Here is a 23,186-nt window from a genome sequence, read left to right on the forward strand (position 1 = left end):
AGCCAGAGCCAAGATTGCTCATTCCCATCTAATCTCAACCCTCCTATATGCTTCACCTATATTTACCAACCTTAAGAAAACCAACCTTAACAAATTAGCAACCTCCTATAATAACATTGCTAGATTTGCTACTGGCAATCCCTTCAGAACCCATCACTGTTCAACTCTTAGACAACTAAACTGGCTCGAATTCCAAAACCATCTGATTATCCCCCAACTCACAATTGCCCACAAGATATTTTTACCAACCCAATAATACCCCTATACTCTCAAAACTCATAGTCCCATATAATAATCTGAACTCCCTACGTTCTTCTAGCAAACTTCTTGCCAGCTTAACAAAGTCTAATAATGCAGCTGGTGGCTTTCTGTTTACCAACACAACAGGAAAACTCTGGAACCTACTACCCACTGAACTAACTCTAACTACATCCTTGCCATTCTTTAAACAAAAACTTAGAAAACACCTCCAAATGCACTGGCTATGCCCTTGTAGTAACCCTGACTAACCATCCTCTTCACCCCTCTTTCTTCCTCTTTTGCCATACTTCCAAACTTCTACATGCTTTTGACTTGTAAATAAGACTGACTCTTTCTAAACTCTAATCAACTTAGTGTTTAAATAATTCTATCTCATATGATCTATTGTATATAACTCTTACTATTCTGTTTTTGAGCTGTCTTAAGCTGTATTCTGCTCTCTGCACTGTTTCTCAAGTGTTTTTATCTATTGTACATAACTCTTACTGTATTATATCTGTTCTAGCTCTCTTAAACTTTACTCTGTTTTACTTTAACGTTTCTCCAGTATTTTTATCTCAAGAATGTATTAACTACCTGTTTTTATTTTGTTTTTTAATCCTTTTTTTTCACCATGTAACAATATTTTATACTTTGTGTATCTGTGTGGAGCTTTTCTCCCCGGGCCTCTACTGAAAATGAAAATATATCCAGCTAGACTAGCTCGGTCAACAAATGTAAAATAAAAAAAAAAATAAAAAATAAATAAATAAAAAATGTCCATGTTTGTATCCAATGTTTTGTGCATCCATATATCTCATGGGTATCTATAGTATATATGACATGTTATGTGGCTCACAATGCAGATAAATGGAAGCCATATTCCACTTTTCAACAGATGTTAATTTGCATCTGATCTTTGATTAATCATCATAAGCTCCGATGTATTGAAATCCAGTGTATAGCTGGATACTAAACTACATATGGTTCTTACTTTTCATGAAATGTCAGTACGTTGCTATAATTACTTGCATTGAGGATAAATACTTTAGTACCTGCCATGAAGACAGTTGTTTTTTTTTGGCTTTTTTCTGTTTCTTTTATGCATTAACTGTGCAGAGAATCATTAGTTGTATAAGATTTAACTGGGCACAGAATCATTAGTTCTGTGAGATTGCGCTATAATATTTATATCACATAGTAAAAAAGATGTTTGCTTTATATTTTCTACTTTTGATAGATCATATCTATTGAGCTGAACTGTCTATTGTAGGTGAGACTTAGGATGTGTTCTTTGACAGGTTTGCATAGACAGGTACAAAGTATGCAGGTAAAGAAGACATTAAGCCAATGATATAAATGTTGAAGCTGCTGGCAATGTCTAACCTACTTGGTAATCGCTAGACCTGACACACTGCTGAATGTCAGTCTCTTGTATTGTAAACGTGTTACGGTAACTGGCCACACTACTTGACATTTAAGATTGCATGATTTATTATTGCAATATTTATAGCATTTTAGTTAGCACAAAACACGAAGGCAGACTGCAGTATTTCAAGACCTCTAGATTTTATTTCTATTTTTACATACTTGATTTTTATTCTGTAGTATGCCTTATCAAAAGTTGTGTGACACATATTTGACTCCAGTTATACAATAACCTGTATTTAAGTATCTGAGCCATTTAACTATTCATCTGAATTGATATTCAGACATTCTGCTAGCATCTCCTTGCTGCCTGTAAGATGCCAAAGGCTTCAAGTTTACAATGCAGAAAAACAAAAAGCAAGAAAACAATGATTAAAAAAAATGGAAACCAAAAACATGCAGACTTCTTTATTTTATAACAAAAAGAGATATTTTTTCTTGCTTAGACTATACTGATAAATTGTAGATCACAGGGTTTAATACCAGCTCATTAAACATACCATGTGCTAACACACCATTAGTTAAACTAATGGATTGCTGTAGGTCATACAGCAGCCAGACGTGCAGGCAAGGGTTATTAGTTTTTATTAGACATTAACTGGGGAAAATTGATTACTTATTTTTCTGGAGTTCTAATTCTAATGTCCTTTGTAACTGAGAGTATATCTGCTTCATAAAGTTAGCACAAAATAAGTAGCTGCTTATCAGGTCAAAACAGCATGTCATACAGCTGTAAGCCATCCAGCTAATATGCCATTCATTTATTTGTTTTATACTGTTCTTATATAGCATGAAGATTACATTATTATTTTCTTAAATAATAACTGCTCTAGAGTTCTGGCAATATTATACATATTTATATTTATATTTATATATGGAGAAATGATCACACTGCACATACACGTTGACATCTGCAGTCTTGTGATTTATATGAAATGTTTAATACTGCCACATTTCAATTCTGCGTATTATATTGGCAGCTGTTATGCCTTTGGAGGTCTTAAATCAAATGAATTGTGGCATGAGTCTTGGGCATAACTGTAGTAAGCATCTGGATTCATCAGTCACCAGTTAAGCAGAACTCTTTAAATTCAAATTACAGCCATGTTAGTGGGTAAGTACAGAGTGAGTTCAGCTGACGGTGTCACTGAAGGTACTGTGGGAGGCAGAGATGTAGCTAGTATATCATGGAGGAAGCTACATGGAACAGCAGAACAGTGATAAATCCAAGCTACAGCATACTAACATTAATTGCACAAATATAGATAACTAGCATTGTCACATTAGTTCCTCAAAGCTGCTTGGCGTGGTAATGCTGAATTCAAGGATTTACAACATATTTTAGACTAAATAACATAGAGATGGCTGCATAGTACCACTTCAAACCACTAAAAAGGAAACATAATTAATATGGGACAGGCTTTTTCCAAGCAGTTTCATGAAAAACAAAACAAATGAGTGAAATGGCAAACATGTCATTGGGGATAACCATCTTAATCCACGTCAACTACATCAATGAGATAGAAGACTTACCCATATTTCAGAAGACTGCCACTGAAACCTACAGAGTTTATTTTTTGAGTAAACAAGTAAAACCATAGCCACATTCTAGAAGTTTGACACTAAAAGATACGCAACATACTTATTGTTAACCATGCTAACCCCAATGGGCATATGTGTTGCTGTTGTCTTGTTGGCAATGACATGACAAACTCCTTTCATCATGGAACATATCAGTGCTGTAGTTAGCAGTGTTAACTGCTGCTGTTAATGGAAAGGTGCATCTTGTGAACCTGAGAGACTGGTGACATCAACAGGCAGCTGATTAATAATTTCTGCTGCTATCTGACTTCCCTTGAGTTATTTTGTTGGGTCCTGCTACACTGGGCCAGTCAGAAAGCAGACTGCCAGATCAGGAATATGATTTAAATGAATTATTGGTCCCAAAGTCAGGTATAGGAGAAAGCAGTGAACTCTTTCTGGCCAGTGACTTCACATTTTATTTATTTAATTGTGTGTTCTTGGGAAATAAATACAATGTGAAGTCAATGCCCAGAAAGAGCTGACTGCTTTCTCCTAATGAGAATGGCAACAGTGTGTGCCGAATAATCATGTCAAAGTGTTATACTTATGAAGAAACAGTTACACTCCAAGGAAAACATCCTCTCATATCCAGAATACGGCCTTGCAAAACGTTATCGTGACTTGCACTGTTTTCTGCTAGTATTTTTACTAGTGTTTTCATTAATCTTTACTGGACTACATTTGTTTGTTTTATTATTTCCTATCAGCTGTGAATGTCACCATCAGCAGCCTACACACATTCACAGATTTCTGAAAAATGTCGGAAAAATCTAATTAAAGAACATAAACTGAACAATTAAAAATATCTTCTGAACAATAAAATCAGTTAAAACATACAATATCTTCAGGAAAATGTCTTCTTTACATCAGAGGTCTGTACAGTCACAGTCTTTACATCAAAACTATGATACATTATAATACAGAAAAATCCAGAATATTTTTCTGTAAATCTTGATAAACTTTTCATATCTTGAAAACTATACAAAACATATAGCACCTGTGCTGTGCTCATAAGACTTCAATATTTACACAATAGCAAGAGATTCCATTCTAAGTGCATTTATTGAAATATTTACAGAAATGTGAAGTATGCATGTTTGCATAACTAACAATAAAAATCACCCTCATTATCAAGCTCTACACCTTACAGTGCAATTGTTAATGCTGATTTTCTCCAACGTTATCTACGATTTTGACCTTATGTTATAACTTGTAAGTCAAATAGTTAGGAACCACTAATGTGCACATAGAATTATGGGGTCTATATTACCTTATCGAAAAACTTCTTCATCGAACGCCTCTTCATCAACCAATAAATAACAAGCTCCCAAATCTCCTAATGGCCACTTCAGTGAATTTTTTCCCCAAAAATATTACTTGGCCAACCAAAAACCAAACAAACTTTCAAACCCTACAAAGTGGGGGGCTGTGCCCCCTCAAACTCCCCTAATTAAATATACCAACTCCGAGATCCCACTACAGTGGGAAAAAGAGCAAATTCCCCGAGGATGGCCAGCATTTTTCCCCCCTGGGAAAAATTCTCTCAAGTGGCCATTCGAAGATTTGGGAGTTTGCTGTTTATGAATTGACGAAGAGGCGTTCAATAAAGATGTTTTTCGATAAGGTAATATAGACCCAGGAATATGACATACCTTCATTATGACTAGCAAACAACATTGCTGTCTATGTACAATGCACTCTAGTATTTTTCTGTCTCCCATGTGACATTTCACACTGTGCTCCACTCACTTATGTAAATATAATAACAAATGACAAACAGTGGTTACTATCTCCACTGCAGTGTACCGTAGATTAACAGTTTTAGCTGAATTTCATTTCCTACACCTTATTCTTTCACATGCTATCTATTATTAACTGGTAAGAGCATTTGTTTTTGAAAAATGTATTTTTACTCAAGTAGTCACCATTAGCATAATTGGATGCTACTTCCCTCCTGGCCAAAACATCCCTCCACTAGAAAACCTCCTCAGCTGGTCTACCCACCATCTCCCCCAAGAAACTATAATTTTAGGTGATTTCAATATTGACTGGCAATCCTGTTCTGGCAACCATTCAACCCATCATGTAAACCTTCATGGCTTCACCCAACTAGTCCAGTCGCCAACCAGGATAAATAAAAACTCCAGCAGGCACACTACCCTGGACTGGATACTAGTCAGTAAGAGCCCCCAGTCATATATAACAGGCTGCTTTTCAGATGATCACTCCCCAACATTCCTACTCAAAAAATACCTATACCAAGCTAAACCTGTCATCTACCGTCAAATACATAAAAAACTAAACTTTAACCCACTCACATTCATCTCATCCCTTAAAGAATGTAACTGGCATCCTCTAAAGTACCTCAGTCTTGATGACGCAGTTGAATTTTTTAATACTACCTTCCTGAGCATGCTTAATTACCATGCCCCCATAAGACTTTCCAGAACCAAAGCACAATCCTCCCCATGGCTACAGAAAACCACTAAGTCAGAAATGAAAAACAGGGATAAAGCCTGGGAGCACTGGTGCAAAACCAAAACCCCCTCAACTAGACAGAAATTCCTAGAACTACGCAATAGAGTCAAAAAGTTAATAAAACAGGACACATTCCAATACTACCAGTCTGCCCTAGACTCCTCCCAACACAGCCCCAAACAATTCTGGTCCTCCATAAACTCCATCCTCCACCCAGGTAAAGTCAGTACCCCTCCTCCTAACATCCCTCACTCCTCCGAAAATATTGCTACCTCATTCAACACACACTTCACACAAATCATACTATCACTAGCTAAACAACACAACCCCCCTCAGCTCCATCCCACACCTTCAACTAGTAATCTCCCTACTGCCTTCTCATTTTCTCCTGTACCTGCCTCCAACATAAAGAAACTCTTAACTAAACTTAAGCCCACCAAATTAGCAGCAGACAACCTCCCAAGTGAATACTACAAATTGCAGCTGATGCTCTGGCCTACCCAGTATCCATCTTGATTAACCGATCTCTGTCAGAAAGTTATGTTCCCACACTGTGGAAAGTATCACACATAATTCCCCTCCACAAAGACGGCCCCACCACAGAACTAACCAATTACTAACCCATAGCTATTCTCTCCCCACTCTCCAAAATACTAGAGAGATGCATACACTCTCAGGTCTCAGACTACCTCCTTACTAACAACCTCCTTTCCAATACTCAGCATGGTTTCCGACCAAACCATAGCACCACCACTGCCTTACTCTCCTTTACTAACACTATCCTTCAGCATAAAAACAATGGCGATCTCTCCTCTGCTACATTCCTAGACCTATCTAAAGCATTTGACATGGTCCCACACAAACAACTCATCTCTGTCCTCAATAACCTATCCTTCTCTCAATCAGTCACCAACTAGTTTCAGAGTTACCTGTCTGACCGCCAACAATCCGTTGTATGGCAGAATGACATATCTCCCTGACTACCTGTTGCCATAGGGGTTCCCCAAGGATCCATCCTTGGATCCCTACTCTTCCCTGTTTTCACCAATAATCTAGCCTCTGCCACCAAACATGGCACACTCTTACAATATGCAGATGATTCAGCCATCATCTGCTCAGCCCAGTCCCTACCCAAACTGCAAAAAAGTCACACAGAAAGCCTTTTCCTCTGTTGAAACTTGGTTATCTGATGCCCAGTTAATAGTCAACCCAAACAAAACTAAACTATTCATCTTCCAACCCACCAAACATACTCAAAACAACTCTCACTTTAACATCACAGCAAAAGACAACACCACTATATACCCAACTGAACACACCAAATTGCTAGGAGTGGAACTAGACAATAAACTAAAATTTGACATTCACATATCCATGACCATAAAAAAAGTCCACAAAAAACTAGGAGCATTATACAGAAATAAGCAACTTCTCACTAAAGCAGCAAAGATTTCAATAGCGAATTCCCACCTTATCTCCACCCTACTTTATGCCTCTCCAATATATACCAACCTAAGGCAATGCGATCTAAACAAGCTAGAGACCTGCTACAACAAAATTGCCAAATTCGTCACAGGGGCATCCTACAGTAGTCACCACTGTCTCTCACTTGCTGAACTGGGCTGGCTTGAACTCCCTCACTTCCTTTAATGGTATCAACTCTCACTCGCCCACAAACTTGTAAACCATCCACTAAATGTCTCATCCCTCCAGAATCTACTCCAACCCTATCGCACCACCAGACTACTAAGATCCAGCAACAAAAATCACTTGCAGATCACTAAAGCCAATAACTTTGCTGGTGAAGCACTATTCTCTTGCGCCATAGTCAAATTATGGAACTCCCTCCCACCCACAATTATCTTCGTACCATCATGCACCCACTTCAAAACTTTACTAAAAGCGCACCTAAAAACATGCTAGCTATGCCCTTGCAACTCCCACTCTAATATCACCCACCCCATCCAACCACTACCTTTCTTTCCACCTCACTAACTATCTTGATTATAGCAAGCTCAGATACTCATAAGCCTAGTACTTATTATAAACTTCTTATTGTAACATTTGTTAATGTCTGTTTTGTACTTTGCAGATAAAGATTCTAGTTGTCTACTGATGTACTATGTTCTTCATCCGTAAATATGTTTGTAATTAATTGCTATGTTAATCAAATTGTTAATCGCTATGTAATCCAATGTAACTACTGTCTGTTTATTTTAACTCATTCCCTCCAGCAGAGCTCTTTTGAATGTATACTTTTATCTCCCAGTTGGTGTGGCTTCAGCCTTAAAAAAAAATGAATTTATCACCTTACAGTTCTAACAAATACTTATTAAAAGAGGTCATATATCAATACAATTGTATTTGCCATCATATATGCTTCAAGATAAAATATTCTGATAACTTGTGTGTAGCATGGTTTTGGATTTATTAATGCAAATATGAACAGGCAGTATTTGACGCCTAGAGGAGCAGTAGGAGGTAACTTCAGAAATGCCTGTAGACGTCACTCGGCTGTAATGAGTTAACTGTGGAGCTTTTCTTCCCAGGCCTCTGCTGAAAATGGACCTACGTCCAGTTGGACACTCCCGGTCAACAAATGTAAATAAATAAATAAATAATATCTGTACTGGGATCTAGGATAACTTGGCTTTCACCCAATTATAGATGTGCATTCTTATTAAAGAATAAAGTAGTGCATTAAATTAGCATACTCTGAAATTAAAAATGAGTTATAATCAAAGCTAGAATTAGGGATGTGATGCAGTCGACCATTCTTGCAGTCCTGCTTCTGCCACTGTTGCGCATGGGTCTTGCATTGTGCATCTGTCCTGCTATTATGTTCTACTACCCCTCCTCATCAGCATGGGTTTAAAATGCAGCCCCATCTGGATGGTGCCCTTTAGTCAGTAACTGAGTTGAGCAGCACTGCTACTTGCAAAAACCAAAAGGTCATTTCAAGTGCTGTGTGTTCGGGGAACAGTCTGTGTATATTTGACCAGCTAACCATTGTTTTAGCACATACTTTCAGTTACAGTTAAATGATAATTAGCAGAGAGAAACAAGTGGAATGTGGCACTACAGGGAGAAATTCTTTCACTTGATTATAGGCAAAATCAAAGATACATCCAGTCAAAAAGTAATAATACGACTAGAGGAGGGTAACCTTTTTGAATGAAATTGACCTCCTGTCATTTGATCATAATTAAGCATTTTCTGACATGGAATGTTAAGAACATGTGTGTGTGTGTGTGTGTGTGTGTGTGTGTGTGTGTGTGTGTGTGTGTGTGTGTGTGTGTGTGTGTGTGTGTGTGTGTGTGTGTGTGTGTGTGTGTGTGTGTGTGTGTGTGTGTGTGTGTGTGTGTATGTATACATGTTTAAGGTATGTGTGTATTTAATATTTTAAAATGTATAACCATGGGTAGAAGTTATTTCTTTTAAATCACAATGAAACATCAGAGGTACACCCAGTGAAAAAGGTGACTATTTTGGAAGACATTGGTTTGTGTGAAAACAGTTCACTACTACAGTCTCATGACTGCAAAATAAAGCGATCAAAGATCTAAATTATCAGGTAAAAACATCTGGCTTCTACTGGCTCATGATTACAGATAACTGCTCATATATCTGGATTGTACGGAGATCTTTTGTGGATGCACTCCTTTCCCCTTGATGGGTGTGGGAGCCAGGTTTGAGAGTGTGGTAGATGTCACCATGGAAACACACACACAAACACACACACACACACACACACACACACACACACACACACACACACACACACACACACACACACACACACACACACATACACACACATACACACACACATATACATACAGCCAAAATATATTATTTGCAGAATATCTTTCAATTGTTCATAAGCTGGGATTCAGAAAGAATTCTGACTTTTTTAAATTTCTCCTAGTCTTTTGGGTTTCTAATACCATGATGGGACTGGACCCCATTCCTAAGTCAAAGTATATTAAAGCTCATGAAATTAGTATTGTTTCAGTCTATTATGTTAGCCAGAAGTACTCTTTGCAGTACCCTCAAAGTGCCAATACTGCCTCCTTCTGCAATTCATATGGAATAACATGCATCAGCAACATATCTAAGTATGATTGTACATTCCTTTTTATAAGACATGTTGCTCCTACTACTGTTGGAACTGTCTGGGTATCCTTCTTCCACATTGCCCTCATTTCTGCCCGCTAATCCTAGTATTTTATGACTTTGTGTCTCTCTGTATGTAAGACACTGTAGTCAATGGATGTAGCAATTTCAATGATCAATGCTACTTTTGCCTTCTTTTCATGAACTACTATATCTGGTTTTCTCACATCTGTTTTTTGAACTTTTGGTAATGGATGATCCCATGTGATATAAACTTCATCATTTTCTGTAATGCTTTGTGGTTCATGTTTTCAATGTTTTTCAGCTACTTCAATATTATAAAGTTTGCATACTCCCCAATGCAACAATCTCATTTTATTTATTTAACATTTGTTTACCGGGAAAGTCCAACTTGGAATTAAACCAACTTTCAGTGGAGGCCCGGAAAGAAACGCTCCAAATGCATGTCTTTGTAATGTGGGAAAACGGAGTACCCAGAGAAAACCCACATGAACACAGAGAGGACATGCAGACTCCACACAGAAGGTACTCCAGCTGAGAATCAAACTGGAAAACCTCTTACTGTGAGGCAACAATGCTACCACTGCACAATCTTGTCACATTGGCTTTCAGTATACAGTCCTTCCACCATTAGTATATCACAACCAGCAACAAGATGTGCGACTGTTTCCAATTGTGTTTTATAAAACCTACATTTGTCTGTTTCTCCCACATGTTCAATGGACTTTGTAAACCAACATGTACGTAGTCCACTATCTTGAGCTGCCAGTATTAATCTTTCATCTTCTGGTTTAAATTCACGTCTCCTTAACTATTCCTGCATTTGATACTGATCATGAGGTTGTTCAAGAGTTTTCTATACGTGAAACTATATTTATCTATTTTCCAGTTTCTTGCCTTCTCATCTGAACCTTCACCTTATATTCTTCGTTTTGTTTTTTGGCACATTCAGTTCCTGCCTGATTTTTATCTACTTCTGGTTTGATTTCCATTCCCACTTGACAACAATATGCTTCTGTTAAACTAAGCAGGGAAGCCTCTCAGACTTATTCTCCTCATGTTTTAAAACTTTCACTTCGTTTGGGTCTTGTGAGGTCAGATATGTATGCAGTTCTATGACTGCAAATCTACACATGTAATCAGTTTTGAGGAGGACCATCCCTCCTTCTCAAACACAATAGGCAAAGCCTGGACCTCTCATCCTGACAACCTCACTGCAGCTCTTCTTTTCCCTGTTTCAATCCCAACTCAGAACTCACCTCAAAACTCACTGGCTCTGCCCATGTACTAACCCTGATTAGTTTTCAGTGTCCCACTAGTACTCTCCATTCTCCTTCAAACAAATCTTACACTAAATATTTTTTATTCTCATGCATAATTTGTATTCCCCTAGTCTGTATTTAATTTCTAATTCTTGCTTCTGTAAGAACATGCTAATGATAATACGATACTTATTTTATTTTGTTTCTCAATTTAACTACTAAATTTGTAAAGACTGATTTTAATGTCTGTATTTGGAGCTTTTCACCCCGGGCCTCTGCTGAAAATGGACTTATATCCAGCTGGACCAGCCTGGTAAACAAATGTAAAATAAAATAAAATAAAATAAATAACAGGGAATATATAGTCCTGGTCTACACTGATTTTTACAAATTAATTGTTAAGCATGAAGTATCCTTCTTGTTTTCCTGTCCAACCAATGTAATACCTTTTGGGGCCAGTTAGTCACTCTAAAATTGTAAGTTAGGACAAGAAGAGCATGAGTGTAAACTGCTGTGTCAAAACTGGGTAGTTTTCACAATTATGAAAAACTGTGATTCAGAGGCAGATTTACAACAATGAGGATAAACCTCATGATTGGATAATTTCATGTTCCTCCATTACTTGTGCTAATGAGCACATACCTATGGAAATCACCACTGGTAGTCTGCAACCCATGCATTTCTTTATCACTGGCACACACCCCCCCCCCAATTCATTATCTCTGACACATTCAAAGACACACACACACACACACACACACACACACACTTGAATACACCCCCACAGGTCTCAACCATCTCAGATTTTACAGAACACCCATGATTTTACCTCTCACATTTGCCATGCCCTTCATCATGAAAAAATGCACAGTCACTAATGCAAGACTTTAGTTTCATACTTCTTATTCTGTAGTAAATGTTTCATGCTGCAAAAATGTATTGTTCTATTACATTTTTAATTTACTTAAAAGTAATATTTCAGAAGTGTCAGTGATATCTAGTGTCCACTAACCCCCACTATTACAGCCTTTGCTTGTTAATCTAGGTGGAGTTGAGAGGCATGGAAACATTACTCCCACATACAAAATTATTCACATTCTCACCCCCCACACACACACACATACACATACACGCATATATATGTACACATTCCTCCATCACACTCACTTCCTCAACCATAAACACACACACACACACACACACACACACACACACACACACACACACACACACACACACACACACACACACACACACAAGCCCACACACTTACCCACCTACCTCCACCTCTCAGCTAAACTCTCGTTGGAGAGGTGTAGTTTTCAACTGCTCTGCAGTTTCTGTCATTCAAAATAATGGGTGATTGCAGGCTTTTGGCCATGTGAATTTACAGAACTGAATGATTCTCTGACTCTCTCAGCTATGTAAATCCCTTACAGCATGAATTTTCGGGGGAATGCACATGGCTAATTATCATGTGCTTCTCCCCAAAATGCCTCATCCCTGGGATAGTCTAACATCAGTTACATCAGAAAGTTATTATTCAAGGGAATTTAAGTGAAATCTCAAATACTACCCAGAAAAATAGAGTTTCTACACAGATACTTGGACATCTTAACAACGAAACGAGGTGTACCCTTTAATGAAAGGAAGTGTCCCCTTTCGGAAGGTGCTTATTGTTGGGGATGGTAGTCTGTATGCAAAATGACCTGAGAATTCTTTCATGAAAGAAACGAAGACACACCTTGCAGTGTAGTTTTCAAACTATTATAATCCAAAAACATACCTATCCTTTTTTTTCATTATTAAATTCTGACAATTTTTAAATGCTCGTCGGATTATGTTTGCACTAAACATGTCCTTTCTCTTGGAGTAAAGGGATACTCAAATATACTTTTCTCATTGCTTTGACAAACAAATTCTGAATTAGTTCTGATGTTAAGTTTTCATAGCATTGAATTATTCATATAGAAGGGTCGGAATGGAGAGATGATAAAATCAGCAAGCAAAGGAGAGAAGTATTGCTGGAACTGAATTCATCCTTAAGTCTTGGTGAGTACTTTCATGAGGTGGACCATATTTCTAGAAAATCTCACCAAGATGACACCGATATAAAGATTGCATTTTACACAGCATATATCATGGACAGAAGTAGGGTAAAATAAAAGAAAGACAGCTGGGTGCATAAATCCCAAGATAAAAAAATGCTCCAGACTGGTAGGTGCACTGGTGCCAGCAATGGAAAGAATGACAGTGTAAATGCTTCAAAACAAGGAAACATCCTACTATAATGGGTTTAAGCCTGGCTCAGGGGGATGATACCCCCTGCTGCAGAAGGAAGTAGAAGAATAAAAAACACAAAAACCGACATGCCAAAAGAGCCATAAAGATGGGGTGGACTACTGAGGATATGAATGAAATTATGTATTGTTACTTTTATGCAAGAAGCCCAGAATTTCTGGAAAGAAAATATTCAAAAAAATTAAGGCAGAAATTACAGGAAAGAAAATGCATACACAAGAAAAAACTATCAAAAGCTTTAAATTCAAATTTGTGTTCGTTAATGAACAGATTGATGAAAAAACATTATATAGACCAAAAAAGCTAGGGTCATGTGGAAAAAAATGAGACTGAGGAAGTGCAAAACATAAACAACAAAACCTAGACATTTTTAAATATAGAAAAGAAACATGGGAAAGAAAGAGAGATCTGATATGGTACAATATTTATGCAAAGAAGAAAGCCAAATTAATTAAAGCAGCTCCAAAAAAAAATACAGGCAAAGACAGCCAGATAAGGAAAATTTCACAATACAAAAAATAGGCTCACAAAGGGAGAATGTAGACCAGAAGACTAGGGAAGTAGAAGCTTAAGTTATGGAATACCTGCAAAGTGAAGGGCTTAGTGCGCAAAGTCTAGCACAGGTTATGTCACAGCATGATAGCACAATGAGTTCCCAAAGTATGGAGAAACAGGTGGAGTGGGTGACATCGTGAAGAAGAAATATGGTCATAGGAAAGAAAAATGATTTAATATGGTGCGATATTTATGCAAAGGAGAAAGCAAAACTAATCAATACAAAAAGGCAGCACCAAAGATGTTTGAACAGGAGCACAAGGAAAGGCATCCATATATGGGAAATTTTACAATACAAAAAATATGAAAACAAAGGGGAAATAGAAAAGAGGATTAGTAATGTAGACATTAATGAAATAGACACTGAAGTTATGGAGTACCTGTGAAGTGACGGATTTAGTGTAGAAATCCAACTCTGGTAATGTCACAGCATGATGGAATAATATATCCCCAAATTAAGAAGAAACAGGAAGCATCTGATCAGTTGCCACATGAAGATACTCTGAAACCTTCAGTGAGAAGCCAGTGTAGAAGTTCAGCTGGAGTGTGGAATGATAGGCCAATGAGTTTCCATATGAAAGAGCAATGGATGACACAAGATGCAGCTGAAGAGAATATGTCACAGGAAGATGTTCTGGAACTTTCTGTAGAATGCCAGCAAGAAATGGAGAATAAATAATGTGCTCCCAGTTTAGAAGAAAAAGATCTAAGGGAAGAGTTGTTTGATTTAATAAAGATGGATAGACATATTAAGATGGATGAAAGAAATAGATTACAGAAAGTCAATAAGACCCAAAATGGTAGAAGTGTGAGAAAACAAATAAACACAGTAATCAAGACTATTAAGAGAAATTCCTCTGATATAACAGTAGTAAATAGGTTATGTTACTGTGCAGGTAAATTAATAAAGTCTTACCACTGAACATATAGGCAATAAGGGAAAGGAAGGAAAGAAATTAAAAGCTATCATGGAATTATCAAACAGAGAAAACTATAAAACAGTTAAGACAAGAAGTGTCACTGTTAGAAGAGTATAGAGAAGGGAATAGATCGATAAAAATACTTGGAAAGACAAATGTGATAAAGGCAATACATAGTATTAGAACAGACCAGGACATATCCACTATTGCAAATAATAAACTAAAATATCAGCACAGACAGAAAAACTTAGAAGATATGCAGAAAAGTATAAAATAAGTAGTTCATTGCTGATAGATAATTGGGAAACAAAGCAAAAGTAACAGAACCACCAACAAAAAATGAAGAAATAGATACATTTTAGAAAAGTATCTATAAAGACCCTGTGGAACACAAAGATGCTGAATGGACTGAAGTAGTAAAAAACTTTAAGAAGTTCAAATGTACATGATATGAAATGGGATGAACAAATAGCCAGAGAAACTGAAAGAAAATTAAAAAAAGCTCCTAACAGGAAAACCCTAGGCCAAGATGCAGTACCTGACTTCTCGATAAAAGTATTAATATCTTTACACAAAGATTTAGGCCTGAGTAAGGATTACTTATAAGCACACCTTGAACAGTCACCAACCTGGTTTACAGAAAAAATGATACTCTTCTTTAAGAGTGAACCTGAGAGCTATCCTAAAATGTATAGACCATTAACTTGCCCTCTAATTATGTATACACTATGTACTGGAATTGATGCTGAAAGAGTTTATAGTCATTTAGAAGAAAATGCAATCATGGCAAAAGAACAAACTGATAACAAAAGAAAGTCATGGATCAAAGGATCATTTGTTGTTAAATAAAGTCATAATACAGAATTGGAAAAATTGGAAGAAACTATGTATGATATGGATAGATTACAAAAAAGGCATTTGACAGCATCTCACATTCATGGATAAAGGACTACACCCTACATTGATCAATTACATTATAGTGACCATGAAACAGTGGCAACTTATCATCCCATGGACAAAAGTTCAAAGGGAGATATTCCAGGGTGACTTTGTCACCAATGCTCTTTTGTCTTGTCCTTAACCCATTAAGCTGCCTGCTTAACAGATTAAGTCATGGTTACAAGATGGCTCCAATACAACAACAAAGTGTAAAGATTTTTCTTCTTTTTGTGGATGATTTAAAACTATATAGTTCATCAGATGAGGAGCTGAAAGAACAACTGGAAGTGGTGAAAACTTTTGTTGATAAGTGTGCAAAAACAGCATTTAAACCAGGAAAGCTGCAGTACCAAGAAAATATCAGTCTGGGACAGGAATGTGACATAAAGGAACTTTGAACAGGAGGGAATGTATAAATATTTGTGAATTGATGAAGGGTTGGCAATAAAATGAACAAATGTGAACAAAACTCAGTAAGGAATATTTCAGAAGACTAAGTCTAATACTGAAAACAGCCTGACATCTAGAAACAAACTCCAAGCAATAAACCAATTTGCTCTTCCTGTTCTAACTTACAGCTTTGGAGTAACTGACTAGCCCCAAAAGGTATTGTATCAGTTGGATAGGATAACAAGAAAAATGTTTCACTTTTATCAATTGATATATAAAATTCAATGTATACCAAAGGTGATACATTCCTCACTCTGAAAGCGGTATGGGCAGTGGCGGCTCGTGCTATTGGACTGCAACCACCGCCCCACAGCTGTAAAACATGAATAAAACAAAAAACAAAAGAAAATAAAACAAAAATAAAAAAATCAAAACCACAAGTCCCGGAACATTGTGCATGCACACTCACAGCATTTCCCAATATTTAGACTGCTGGTGAACCAGTCTGGAGCATGCGCACAGAATCCAGACTGTCTCCACCAGCAGTCCGGATTACGGAGGATAAATGCAAGTCCAAATAGACTAGAAGGGGATCAGACTGCAACACCCGCAGGTAGGCTAAAGCTCTTGCAGGATAGGATGACAAGGCTGAAGCTATCACAGTCAAGTAGAATCCCCTACTAGGACAATTCAACATGGGATTTGGAGACTTGTTTGGCTCAGGTAGTGTGTGTGTAATGCCCCAGCTGTTACATGGTGGTGGGTAGAGAATAAGGCTTGAATCCTGTACCTTGGGCCCAAATAGCAAGAGCCTGAATTCCCTACCCACCACCATTCATAAAAAAATTGTAGATTTTTGCCTCATATTTGTTCTGTTCTGTTCCTCATAAAATCTGTGGTTTCTGTATTTTTGTTTCTAATACAGTCAGTGGTGCAGTGGTAGCATTGTTGCCTGATAACTACAGATTGTCTGGTTTGATTCTTGGCTGGGGTGCCTTCTGTGTGGAGGCTGCATATCCTCCCTGTGCTTGTGTGGGTTTGCTCTGGTGTCCTTGATGGATATTTGTCCCTATTTTTTGGACTGTATTCCCTGATTATTGGCTTTGTCCAGGTTTTTTTTGTGCCAAGGTTGAGAGCTATGGTGATAACAGAACTCACTGAATATGTTTGGGGGCAGTATTCCCCCATTATTGGCTTTATTCAGGTGTTTTGGGATAAGATGTTGACAGCTATGGGTGAGAACTAAATTCACTAAATGGTAACCATTTAAGTTTCAGTCTTCCTTTCTTTCATAAAACAGATGATTTTGCATAGTGGGATGTTGTTCTAACTGTTTTGCACAGGGTCCTGGGTTCAATACTTGGCAGTGAAATGTATGGTGGTAACACAGCATTTTATTCTAACAACTTTCCAACATTATACAAGTAATGTTTAAAATGTGTCCCTGTTTTGTGGTCTTTTGCCCCACCCCCCTAAATTTTGGCTTTTTCCAGATTTCTTGTGCTGCAAAGTTCAGAGATTCAGCTGAGTGTCAAGCAGATTTTACAAGAAGCTGAAAGCTGCAGGGGAACAAAAGTTTAGTGCTGCTTATGCTGAGCCTGCTTGCATTGTTAATAGCACAACAGGTGGTGTGCTTGCTTTTAATGCAAAAGGCTGTGGGTTCTACTCCCACAGTAGGTAGATGCATTGCTGATACTATACTGTATTGTAAAGGGGGTGGATGCTGCAGTCCTTTTTGGTGAAGATAGCTAGTAACTATGAACCTATTATCATTTTGCCATCCATTCCCTATTGCAATATTACTAGCTTATCATTTTTTTAATGCAACTTAGGCAATTTATTCCTCAAGGGAAACAGGCACTTTATTTGTAGATGAAACAATGAAATATAAAGTTGTTTGTTAGCAGCAACCTCTTCATTAGTTACAGATTTCTTTAATTTGGAATTATTTAGATGACTTTTACGTCTTCAGAGATTGTGCATATTTACTGATACTGGTGGACTGTAGACATTTGAGTAGACTTTTATGATAGAAATGTTCTGAATTGGGCAGTTTTGTCATTATTGGTGCGTGCATTTTGTTTCATTGTTTACTGGAAAAATGTTCAAAACAAATTTAAAATGCCCTCTAACAACTGTACTATATTGTACAAGGAATTTAATTTAATACAATTAGGAAGGTGTATCAAAGACCACGTGTATGTTTCGTGTGCAAGGGGCCTATGATTTGAAAACAGCCCACAGTTAATCTTTATCTGCCACTGACAAAATGTATTTTCTTTGAATGTGGGTTTCAATGCTGTTTCAATGAATGTGAGTTTCAAGGGCAGAGAAGTTTTAATGCTAAGTCTGTTTTCACTGTGAGATTGCATTGCTTTATTTAGCTGATGTCTTAGTGCTTGTGCTGTAAAATGCAAAATAAAACTTTCAAATGAAGTCCAAATCATCGTAGAAGTAAAGCAGTATGCACATTAGTGTTTATGGTAAATGGGGTGAAATAGCCAAGTAATGGTTCATTGGAATGGCCGGGGGGGGGGCTCCATTCAACCATGATTTTGTGAGGGGGAAGGGCGGCAAACTCAAAGACAGCCCCAGCTGAACTATACCTTTCAACTGTCGAGATTTTCACAGAATGAATAGAATTTTGCTTCTTATTTTTGGTTTGTTCCTCATAAAATGTGTGGTTTTCTGGCAAATAATTTAGGAATTAAGTCACTAAATAACGACAGACGCTGAGTTTCAGGCTTCATAATCTTCAGAAAAATGCATGCTAAAGCAAGACCTGTTATTCTATCAATTGTCTCAGTTTATACAACAATTTATAGTACTGTTTATATGTTCCCCCAGTATATTTGGCCTTGTCCAGATTTCCTGCATTAACAGGTTGAGAGATATGTGCAAATAAATTGCTTTATAGTATTAGACATATCCAAACCTCTCAACTGTCCCCGATTTTGGCTCAAAATGTTGCTCTTCCCCTAATAATCCCGTTGCAAAATGGCAATTTTGGAAGAAAATGTGGAGGGCTTACAATTAAGAAATAACTGTAATAATCAGAGTTATAGATTACTTTTATTTCAGAAATGCATGTAGATTATTTTATTTTGTCAGCTGCTCAAGTTAGTAGTACTAATATTAAAAAAGTGTCCCTTCTTTGACAGGTTCCCAGCTGTATTGTGTGGCTATTTTATATTTTTGCATCACATTTTTGGTCCATTTTTCATAAAATTGTGTTTTTGTGGCAAATTAGTGGCAAATCATTAAAGACTGAAGTTAGAAAATAATGACAGACATTTGAGTTTCAGATTTCATACCTTTCAGAACATTTATACTAATGGAAGACCTACTATTCTATTATCTTTTTAAGCTTATAAGAGCAATATTTAAAAATTGTCTTTATTTTTTGGCCTTTGTCCCACTTCTATATATGGCTCTGTCCATATTTCTTGTTCTGAGGTATGACAAATGTGTCAGGGCCATCACAGTCAGCCAGAGACATTTCAAATTGTGACATACTTGTTACACCCCACTCCCCCATGTAGTGACTCTGGATGTGTCCCAGCAAGGCAAGGAGCAGTTATGCAGTGTAAATGTGCAGAGTATCCCCCATCCAAGGTAGACACAAGTGCTACTTTTATTCTGTCCTTGATTTTGCAGAATGTTCTGGTTTCTATCATATTTTTGTACTGTTGATTTATACTTATGATTACTAAGAAAGCACCTGTTGCTCTGTGTTTAAGTAGTAATGCTTTAATGACCATCAGGTAGGCTTGTCTGAGATTGTAAGACACAAGTAAGCTTTAATAAGCATACTGTTAAAGACGTGCAAGCATTGAAAGCCTTTCTGTTGTTGCCATGCAGAGAATACTTACATAACTAGAAAATGTTTAAGTCTTGGGTATTGAAATGCATATTTGTAATAAAGGGCAGGATTACATTATTTTAAGAAGCTCATTACATTTGTTGGAGACTTGCAGTCATCTTTGCAGGCTTTACCTGTAAACCAAACAGAATGGCAATCTATCATGTGTGGTCCATTATCTGTACAGTAATCCTTTAAGCAATGTACCTTGAGCTTGTTTCTTGTTTGCTTTTCATTTTCTACTTTGATCATGTTTTCCCCATGAAACAAGTAGATAGTTGTTGTCAGACAGCAGGTCTTTTTTGGATAAGAAACATTTTTACAAGTGGGGGTATCACAGAGATTGCTACTTTCAGCATGTTACATGGTACTTTTTATAAAGCTGAATATAAATTATAATTTGAAGTGGTTTGAGTTGAGTACTGCTTGTTTTTCTTATACTTGATTTTGACTGGAATTCCAGTAATGTATTTAAAAAGCCATTTATTTTTTCATGCCTCACAACCTTTTTGTTTCCATCTAGATATTAAGTAAGCTGTCATGCAGCCAATGCATTTAAATACTGTTTTTCTTCTACACTTCATTTTGTCTTGATTGGACTCTCATAATGACAGTTTGGCACCCAGGTCAGCATATTTAATTAAGTTACATTTTTTGTAGTTTTGAGCATAGCTCCTCCCCTTTCTAGTTGGCCACATGCCTTCCCATTGACCCCATCCATTCAGCTGTCTCCTGCAGCCCCCTTTGATTTGAAGTCACCAGCCGCCATTGGGTATGGGCCTCCTCTAAACTGATTACATTTATACTTCTGTAATTGTACAACTGCATACATATCTGCTGAACTCACCCAATAAAAAGCAAAGTGAAAGTTTTGAAACATAAAGAGAACAAATCTAGGATGACTACTTGCCTAGTTTGGCAGAAACATATTGGGGTGTCAAGCTGGAATGGAAACCAAACCAGAAGGCAAATGAATGCACCAACAAGCAAAAGAAAGAATACAAGGAGAAGGATCAGATGAGAAGGGAAGAAATGAGCAAAAGGTATAAATAAAGTTACAAGTACAATAAACACCTGGAACAACCTCATATCCATCAGGGTGTGATGCAGGAATGGTTAAGGAAAGGCGAATTTAAACCAAGAGATAAAAGGTTAATATTAGTGGTCCAGGATAATGGACTACGTACATGTTGATTTACAAAATTCACTGAACATGTGGAGGAAACAGACAAATGCAGGTTTTGTAAAACAGAACTGGAAACAGTTGCACATCTTGTTGCTGGGTGTGATACACTAAGGAAGAGGGCCTGTATACTAAAACGCATAGTTATGTGGCAAGACTGTTGTGCTGGAGATTGTACAAACATTACAATATTGAAGTAGCTGAGAAGAATTGGAAACGTGCCATAAAGCATTATAGAGAATGATGAAGCTTATATCACATGGGATCATCCATTACCAACAGTTCAAAAAATAGATGTGAGAAAAGCAGATGTTGTAGTCCATGAAAAGAAGACAAAAGTAGCATTGATCCTTGAAATTGCCACACCAAGTTACTACAGTGTCTTACGTACAGACAGACACAAAGTCATAAAATACCAGGATCTGTAGGCAGAAATGGGGGCAATGTGGAAGAAGGATACTCAAACAGTTCCAATAGTAGTAGGAGCAACAGGTCTTATAAAAAAGAACTTACAGTCATATTTAGATATGTTACCAATACATATAACTCTGTATGAATTGCAGAAGTGAATACTGGGCACATTGCAGGTACTGCGAAGAGCACTTTTGGCTAACATCCACTGAGGACATGCAAAGAAAGACACAAAGTTATAAAATACCAGGATTTGCAGGCAGAAACAATGGCAATGTAGAAGGGTACACAGATAATTCCTATAGTAGTAGGTGCAATGGGTCTCATACAAAATATTTTACAGTCTTTTTTAAATATGCTACCAATGCATGTAGCTCCATATGAAATGCAGGAGGAGTCAATTCTAGGCACATTGTGGGTGTTGTAAGGATTTGATATCAAAGACTGAAACAATACTAATTTCATGAACTTTAATCATACTTTGACTTAGGAAAGGAGTCCATTTCTATCACGGTATTAGAAACCCAGAAGACATGGGAGAAATTAAAACAAAGAAAAACAGTGCAGGGAACTGTGAATTAGAGCTCAGAGATTGTTAACACTGTGCTTTACAGCACAACTTTTGGCATTTTTTTTTTAATTATTATTTTTGGGATAACAACTCTTTCAAAGATATAATCCATATTTAGAAGAATTACTAGTAAGCTTAAAAGGTCATTATAAACTATCAGGTAAACTGCTTTATATTTGGTTTCTGTAAGAGGTTGCAGTAAGTTACAATGTTAAACTTGTTATATATATATCATTGCACTGTATTTTATACTTACCTTGCCTTGTATTTTCTTGTTTACTCTTCTATCAGTAAACTCTGATTGGATCTTTTTAATCTTACATCATCTGCACTGACCGTTATGTATTGAATTATACCATTTACTCATTCTGTATATGATTGTTGATAAATAAGATCCTAATGTATTTTCAGCTGTTTGAAACAGGGTTATGGTTGAAAAGGGTCAATAGACCAGCCCACTTACCTGTGAACAATTATTACATAAAATAAACAAATGAAAATGTTAGTGAACTAATGTGCTTAACATTTTGCAAGAATTTATATCCAGAATGCTGCAGTCTGAATTTTGTATACCAATAAATCTGTCAAGCCTTTCATTAAAAAAACATACTCTCCACTTTTCTTAAATACACTGATCTGTAAAGTGAAACTGACCAAGTCTCTGGTGAAAAAAAAAATGATTTGATTGTAGATTTACTTCCTTTAATAAAACAAAGCAAGCATTATTCCTTGTGGCAACATTATGTTGTTTAACTTTGAGATCATATATTGTAAGACAATCCTTACTATAAAGGGGTAAAGCATCAAAATCACACCAGGATGGAATCACTGAGCAGTGACTTAACATGGCACAAAGCTAACACCAGAGAGGCAGATAAGTAATGCAAAATAGACATAAATAAAGAAGCAGGTACAAATATCAGAA

Source organism: Protopterus annectens, chromosome 12.part0 (assembly GCF_019279795.1).
Source record: "Protopterus annectens isolate FY-2018-M chromosome 12.part0, PAN1.0, whole genome shotgun sequence".
NCBI lineage: Eukaryota > Metazoa > Chordata > Ceratodontiformes > Protopteridae > Protopterus > Protopterus annectens.